This window comes from Monomorium pharaonis, unplaced genomic scaffold (assembly GCF_013373865.1).
Source record: "Monomorium pharaonis isolate MP-MQ-018 unplaced genomic scaffold, ASM1337386v2 scaffold_156, whole genome shotgun sequence".
Lineage (NCBI taxonomy): Eukaryota > Metazoa > Arthropoda > Insecta > Hymenoptera > Formicidae > Monomorium > Monomorium pharaonis.
Genome location: NW_023415424.1, coordinates 15,526 through 23,136, shown reverse-complemented (window position 1 = coordinate 23,136; position 7,611 = coordinate 15,526). Strand labels below are relative to the sequence as shown.

The window sequence follows — 7,611 nt, the reverse complement described above, 5'->3', positions numbered from 1 at the left end:
AGATATTACTACCTATTACTTTTAGTAAATAAAATAAAATATTAAATTAAATAACTAAATTAAACAGTAAGTTGATATAAATATATAAATAAAAAATATATAGCTATATTTAATTATTATAACGGAAATTATTTTTATTATTGATTTATTTAGAAACTCTTTTATATTCTCTTTCTTTACTTTAAATTTTGTATTCTATTTTAATTATTAAAATTGTTTTGTTGAAAATTTGCAAAGAATTAAAAAATGCGTATATAACAAATGTATTAATGAAGTAACAGGACATACTATATATATTTTTTCGGTTCTTTGCATAATTCTTCTTTTCTCTCTCTCTCTGTGATCTTTATATCATTTGCATAAGGTTTGACGTCTTTCACAACATTATAACCGATATGTGCACAACGGTAAACGGTTGCATATTTTGTGAATCCTACTTTGCATATCTCCAATTGTCGAAAAGCCTTTGATCCAGCGAGCGGATCGTAATTTCTCACGGCAGTTCCACGCCATGTGCATCCTCTGCATGTCATTTAGAAAACATTAGCTATCCTCCTATATTCGAAATCGCCGATTTCAAGACCGAACAATTTAACTTCTCACCGTGGGATCTCGGCAAGATGCGTACCCTTGAACGTAGAACGCAGTCAAGCTTTGACGTCCGGAATTGCCTACCGTTATGTTAATGTTGCGAATCGGGCCATTTAAATGCATGCCGGTTAAATATTCGGTCTTTCGGCCTACGTGTACCGTGGAGGATAGGTCCAGTTTCTGCTTTTAGCATGATGATAATGCAATGCAAGAGAATGATGCAACCGTTGTCGTTTTAAATTCAACTTTCAAAAATTCAAATTGGCACTTTACTTTTTTATTTTTTTTATTTTATTTTGCCTTCTCTCTCTCTCTCTCTCTCTCTCTCTCTCTCTCTCTCTTAGATAGGTGAGAAAGAAAACACTTGAGTAATTGCAACTTTAAGGCATCAAAAGATGATTAATTAAAAAGTACGCGGTAGTCGTTTTGTGGAAATTTTTTCATCTTTCTGTAGGTATATGTTTATATATAGATATGCAGATACTCCGATGATTTCGACTTAATGTATGCGGGTCAGACGGCGCTACCTGTCTTACCCCTAAGAACTTGACGGTGCATTGTGATTGTAATCGCCGGCTGCAGGTCACCCCGTAACCTAACCTAACCGAGGTCAGGGTCATTCTTGAATTATTTAAATTACGCAATCCACATTCCTTCTTCCAGACTCGCGCCACGATCTTTTGTTAAAGAGTAATAATTACGAGGAAGAATGAAGGAGTCGATCTCTCGCAAGAAAGCAACTAACCGCACGTTGTGTCTGCGATTAAAACGTGTTTTGTGTCGTTCCGACTTCAGTATCGATTTAACTTACGACCCGAAAATCATACAAAAACATCATCTCATATTCAGCATAAATATCTCACAATAATGATGGGAATTTTCCTCCTAGAATTATCTCTTTTTACTTATGATTTTTTTAATGAAAATTTAGATTATGTATAAATAAAATAAAGAAATATAAATCATTAGAAGTCACCCTTTTAAGACATGAACAGTAATAGGAAAATCTGATCAAACTCGTTCATACTTCGTTTAGCATGACTGCTTCGCGACACAATTCTCGAAAGCATGGATGTGTTGGATCCATTTTCTTCATGCATTAATCGACACGTACGTAGACTTGAGCGGCGGATCCGCGGGGTGTATTTTTGCGCGACTCCTTTCTCAGGATCTGCCACGCGATGTCCCACTGAGATCCCTACGAAAGAAGAAATGACACGAGCGGGGGGTCCAGTATGCAAAGCGGGATCCGTTTTTCGGCCGCCCCGAATATTGATGTATAGCCAAGTATGTAGATGAGCGTGAGAATGCAGCTCGTGCCGGATGATGGCGCGAATAGGCGAACCGGAAGTAAGCCAGTTCCCCTATCCTCTCCGTGGCTCCTGGTGCATTCATTCTTTCACCAAAGCTGCACTTTTGTCATTTGACTTTTACGAACGAAGACGCAAATGCCAAAATTGAAGTCGAAAATACGACTGAAGAAAATTCGTAAAAAAACACGACACATTTTTAAAATTATATCTTTGCTGAAAAAAAAGCGATTGTTATAAAACGTCACTTAAGATTGCAGCATTTACATTCTTTTTGTGTCATATTTCTATTGTAAATCACAATTTCTCTGATACACGATCCATTCAAGTTTGTTATAAAAACCCTAGAAATGTATATTGTTTAACAATGGCGTGAGGCGTTGGCTCGGGCTAAATTGGCACTCGTGGTTTCAAAAGCGGAAGCGAGTTATTCTGCATTTGTATCCAACTGGTTCTATCAATTTCTACCAGAATTTATTGGATTGATCTAGTTGTTTGACTAGACTAACCACAGAATGTTCTGATAGAATAATACATGGTTTACCGACGTATACATATATCTGCCACGTTATTGTATCCAAGTGGAAGTAATGTTACCCAAATATTGATCGATGTAATTTTAGGAGATAACATTTTTTTATTTTATAGTATTTTTAAAATGTTTGTGTTACATTTTCAAACAGCTTTTATGCCATGTCGTTGTAAAGTAAAAACTTCTGTAAATACTAATGTTTGCCATTTTTTTATTTTATTATCATCACAGTTCTCTTATCTGTAACGCAGATTCTCAAGTATTTTGTCGATGAACACGTTCGGCGATTACAATAATAACTATTGATCAATTGTATTAATAGTTTATTTTGTTTTATCATTGAATCTCTCCGCGAATTTCAACATATCAGGAATGCAATTCTAGAATACGGCAGAAAATGCAGGGGAGCGAAATTCAAATAGTAACAATACCATCTTCGGCAAGATTTTATCACCCCTTTTATATCTCTCATTTCCCTTTTATTTTTGCACCCTGTCTCACTGTCTCTTTACCCTCGCAACGGCCTTCTGCTGCTGAAATATCTGTTTAAACCTGCACGAGGTACGAAAACGGGACGGAGATAAACAACAAGGAATTAAATATACAATAAAGTGCGGAGTCCGGACAGCGAAAGGGCGTGGTGGGGTGACGAGGGTGGTAAAAGAGGGAAACTCCTTTACCGGCCGCCATTCCGCCTCGCTCACCCTCTCGGGCTCCCCAACCCCGGGCCACCCGCATAAATAAATCCAATTGCTCAAATAAAATGTACGAAAACGAAGTCGCGCCAATGGCCGGGCTATATTTTATTTTCTCTCATTTTCCCTCCTTGTTGCCGCGCTTTCGTTCTTTCTCGCTTCTTTTTCTTCTTCTCCGCCCACTCTCGCATCATCCCTTTCCGTATTCGTCTGTAGTTCTTTTTCTCTCGTTTCGCTCTCTCGTCCGCATCTATTTCCTGCGACGACGGTAGGATAATTCAATCTCGACTTTTCACGGATTTCCCATCAAAGGAGACATACCGGTTACGAGCTGAGAGATTTCTCTTTCTCGGCGCGTCTGCAGTTGCTCTGACTTTTTGAATCGAAACCGTCCTTATTTCTTATTCGTTTTACCCCAACCACGGCCCCTTCCGCGCATTTTCTGTCACCACAATATACATCTTTCAACTTACGGTCAATATTTCATATTAATATCTCTGCAATATTATTATTATTATTAATGTTATGATATTATAACATTGGATTTTAATTTGCAATACAACAAATACAACGTTGAATATTTACAATATGTGTCGAAACACATATAAAATTTAGAATTTACAACGTATGAAAAGATTGAATATGTTTTTTAATTGTTTTTATACTACTTTGATGATATTATTAATTTAACTAAAATTAAAATAAATTAACAAAATATACACATGTTAGCATTAACAAAAATGTATAAAAAATATCTTACAATCTTTTATTAGTTTATCTATTAATTATTTAAATTATCTATATAATTTCAGCAAAATTACGATTACTCAGAGTGTCATTAAGTTAAGAACAATAGTAAATGTTGCGTTAAAATGGATAATATTACATCGATAATAATTACAGTTTATGATGTATGGGAAAAACCATGGTAGTTACTTGATATTTTATTTTATGGCATAATATATCAATTACAATTACTGCATTTACTGCAACTAAATTATTAATAATAATTATTATTAATGTAGTAGTTATAACATATACATAAAGCTTTTAAACCGGTTTTTCTTTTATGTTTCTCTTTAATACTTGATTTCTAAAATATCTGAAATGAGTAAATAACGGGAAATATTTTGTTTCATAATTATAATTTTGATAATATCCCTGCCACGCATTGATAAAAATACATCACACAACTTTCCCGTGTCCTTGTTGAGAATGCGCGAGAACGTTGGTTTCCGGTCCACGTGGATCAGAACACGTGCAACGGTTCTGGTTTCTTCATTAACAAGGCGCTCGGTCTTCGTGGAATGAGGCAAATTTCGTTGGGGGCAGGTCACTTTCGCAATTACCTTCTCTCACGGAAGTCCCAGCTCGAACTTCGGTCTCGACGGCGGAGGTGGTGGCGGAGGTGGTGGTAACGGCGACGACCCTCCTCAAGGTCGTCTCTCATCCCCCGCAATTAAGCCCTCCGACAATTAGATCGATAAACGCAAGGAGGCGCTCTTTGTGCTTCTCGTGCTAGGGCGCTCGTGCTATGCGCCCCGCGTAACAGTCGTGACTTTCTTTTCCTCTCTTTTTCATTCACATCCGACGGTAATGAATCGCAGAAATTACAGCATGCCGTTAAGATCGATCCGAGATTTCTTTAAAATGTTACGTTCCTTTTACGTGTAATTTTCGATTAACCAAACATCTAGTGTTTAATATAACCACGTAGTACACTCGAACCGAATGAAATATTCAAAGGAAAAAAAGAAAAGAATGTGCGAACGAAACACACATTATATGTTACATGTTACTTTGGGGATAAGAAAAAGTATAGCTCAATGCTATATTATATAATCTTCAAAATTTATTCATTAACTTTGTCCGCGTCTGCTTAAAGATTTTTTCAAACATAATAAGAATTTATTATTTGTAATGATAGAGAATATTTATATGCATTCCTTTGTCTTCATAATTATAAATCACGCATTATGTTTTTATTTATTTTTGTCATATTTTGTCTGGGATCCTGCGCAAAAAATGACAAGTTTATCTAATGCGGTATATTAACTTAGACTTTTGAAGAAATAAGAACTCAACTTTTTCTTGAAAAATATGCGGCAATTTTTCGCATAAGAAATGCGAAGTAGGTAAATGTATTCTCCAACAGACTCTAGATCTAGTGGTTAGAATTCCGAAATGTTGAATTATTCGGAAGGGTTGTGGGGGTTTATTTTATGTCAGGCGCACCCCTGGAAAATCGGATAAGAACCAACATCGCATCTATCGTAGGTGATAAGAACGAGGATTTCCTTTGCAGTTTCCGGGGAAGCCGCAACCCCCTTGGGTGACGTGACGAGCGACACCGACGCCATGCGTCCAAGATGGCCGCGGATCGTTAAACGGTCACGCGCAAACTCCTCAGGGAATAGAGGGTTGGTTTGGGGGTGTCTCTGCTCCTTAATAGCGTCAAAGAGTAGTTACGATCTCAGATCGTCACAGCTAACTTATCAGACCATTTCTACTCACCATTAGACTCTTAACGCGTGCAAAGTGTCGCAACTAAATCGTAGTTGTCAATGTTGTTTATTATCATTAAACACAATCTTCTTTTACACGTTCATATTTTATCACAATTTTCTTGTTTACGATCAGCGATATACATAATACAAACTACCGTCACTGCAGATGTTTCTTATAATATTGCGTTATAAATGATTATATATGTGTATTAGCGTTTAAAAAGATATTAGAAAGATATAGAATATAAATATGTATTAAATATGCTCATAATTTAAACTTTTTTATAAGAAAACTTATAACGAATTAAATAATATTAATATAAATTAATATTTATATATTAATAACTATATTATTTTTTAAAGAAATTGATATTTTATATTTGCATGTTTCATATTTTGGAACATTTTTTTATGCTATTAAGAAGAATTATAATCTTATAATTTTTATATCATTAAATCACTTTATTTTACCATTTTTTATCCTTTTGAAATAAAATTTTAATAGACGTTATTGCTTTTGTTTATATATATAAGCTTTAAAATAATACGTGTATCGATAAACTACAATGGACACGAGCAGCAAAACTTCCTGACATGTCAACGGCCAACATTAATACATTTCATAAGCATGGCGAAGGTTATTGCCCTTTCATCGAACAATTGAAGAAATGACAGTGGTCATTACTTTAAAAAGGCGTAAAGAGCGATGGGCGTATACGGTTGTGGTGTGCTTGCGCTTTTCAGCACAAAGCTCGTCGCCCTCTGCGCGGAAATGCCGTTTCTTACTTTCATACCCTCGCGTATTAAGGTATTAAGTGAATACAATATAATATATTGCATGTTACGTATTGACGTGTCATTACATTCGACACCATATGATATATCGGAAGTCGAAGTTGCTGAATCGAGTCTTTCGTCGCACTTTTACGCGGCGATGCGTAAAAATGCGCATGCGAATTTTAACTGGTTGTTAGTGAAACCGATCAGTGAACCTGATATAGCTTAATTTATTTTTCTATTATTTAAAATATATTTTTCTAACTTATATTATTTTATGTACCTAATATAAATTAAAAAGTTTATCTTTACTTTAGCAATTTATTTTCTGAATTGCGCAATAGTGCAATGTTTCTTTTTTTCCGCATATGTTTTTACATTTTCCTTGCGATTTTTCCCATGAAATATGCCTACAAGAATATCAACGTAGCGCTTCAATGCAGGCAGCGGCATTTTTCAAATGATTCGTTGATTAAAATTACACGTGAGAAACAAGAAATGACATCACAGCTGCATCGCGTTTTCATGCCACGACAATATGCGACGCGCCTGTACATTTATCTATAAATAAGTCACTTGTGCACATCGGAAAGTTTACGCGCGATGAAAATGTCTATAGACTTACGTGTTATCGATCTTGTCGTTCTAGAGCACTATAGCGCGATACGTCGCGATACAAAGCGACGTTTTTAACGACAGTGATTATTTGCGATAACAACATACTTGCCGAAACTCTGATAAAATGACGAACCGCGCTCTGGTGAGTCTATCATCGAAGTCAAAATAGCCTGATGTATTATTATCCGGTATATTGAGTGAATACAATATAATACATAATATATATACAGTACGGATGTCGGCTCGCACCACAAATTACATTGTTGCCCCTCGCGATTCTGCAAGATGTAATTCGATATCGAATTAAGGTGTAATTTTTCTTAATTTCGGAAATTCGGTGTTTCGTGACACTAGTTTACATTTTATATGTTGCAGTCATTATTTTATTGTAAATTTTAGTATCCGCAACCATTTTATTTAAGAAAATGAGGATGGGCGGGTCTGAAGACAAACCGTGTAGGGATTTAGATAATTGCAACTGCGATTCTCTTGAGGTCGCAAACTGATTGTGTCGATAAAAAAAGTGCTGGTAAAAAAAAAGAATAGGGACTATTTAACTTTCGTTAAATGATCGCTAATGA

At 35.6% G+C, this 7,611-nt stretch overlaps 1 pseudogene; it reads right to left on the bottom strand.

The window, feature by feature from the left end:
* Positions 1-376: 376 nt before the first annotated feature.
* On the bottom strand, positions 377-1,678 carry LOC118648072 (annotated as a pseudogene).
* Between the last annotated feature and the right edge of the window lie 5,933 nt (positions 1,679-7,611).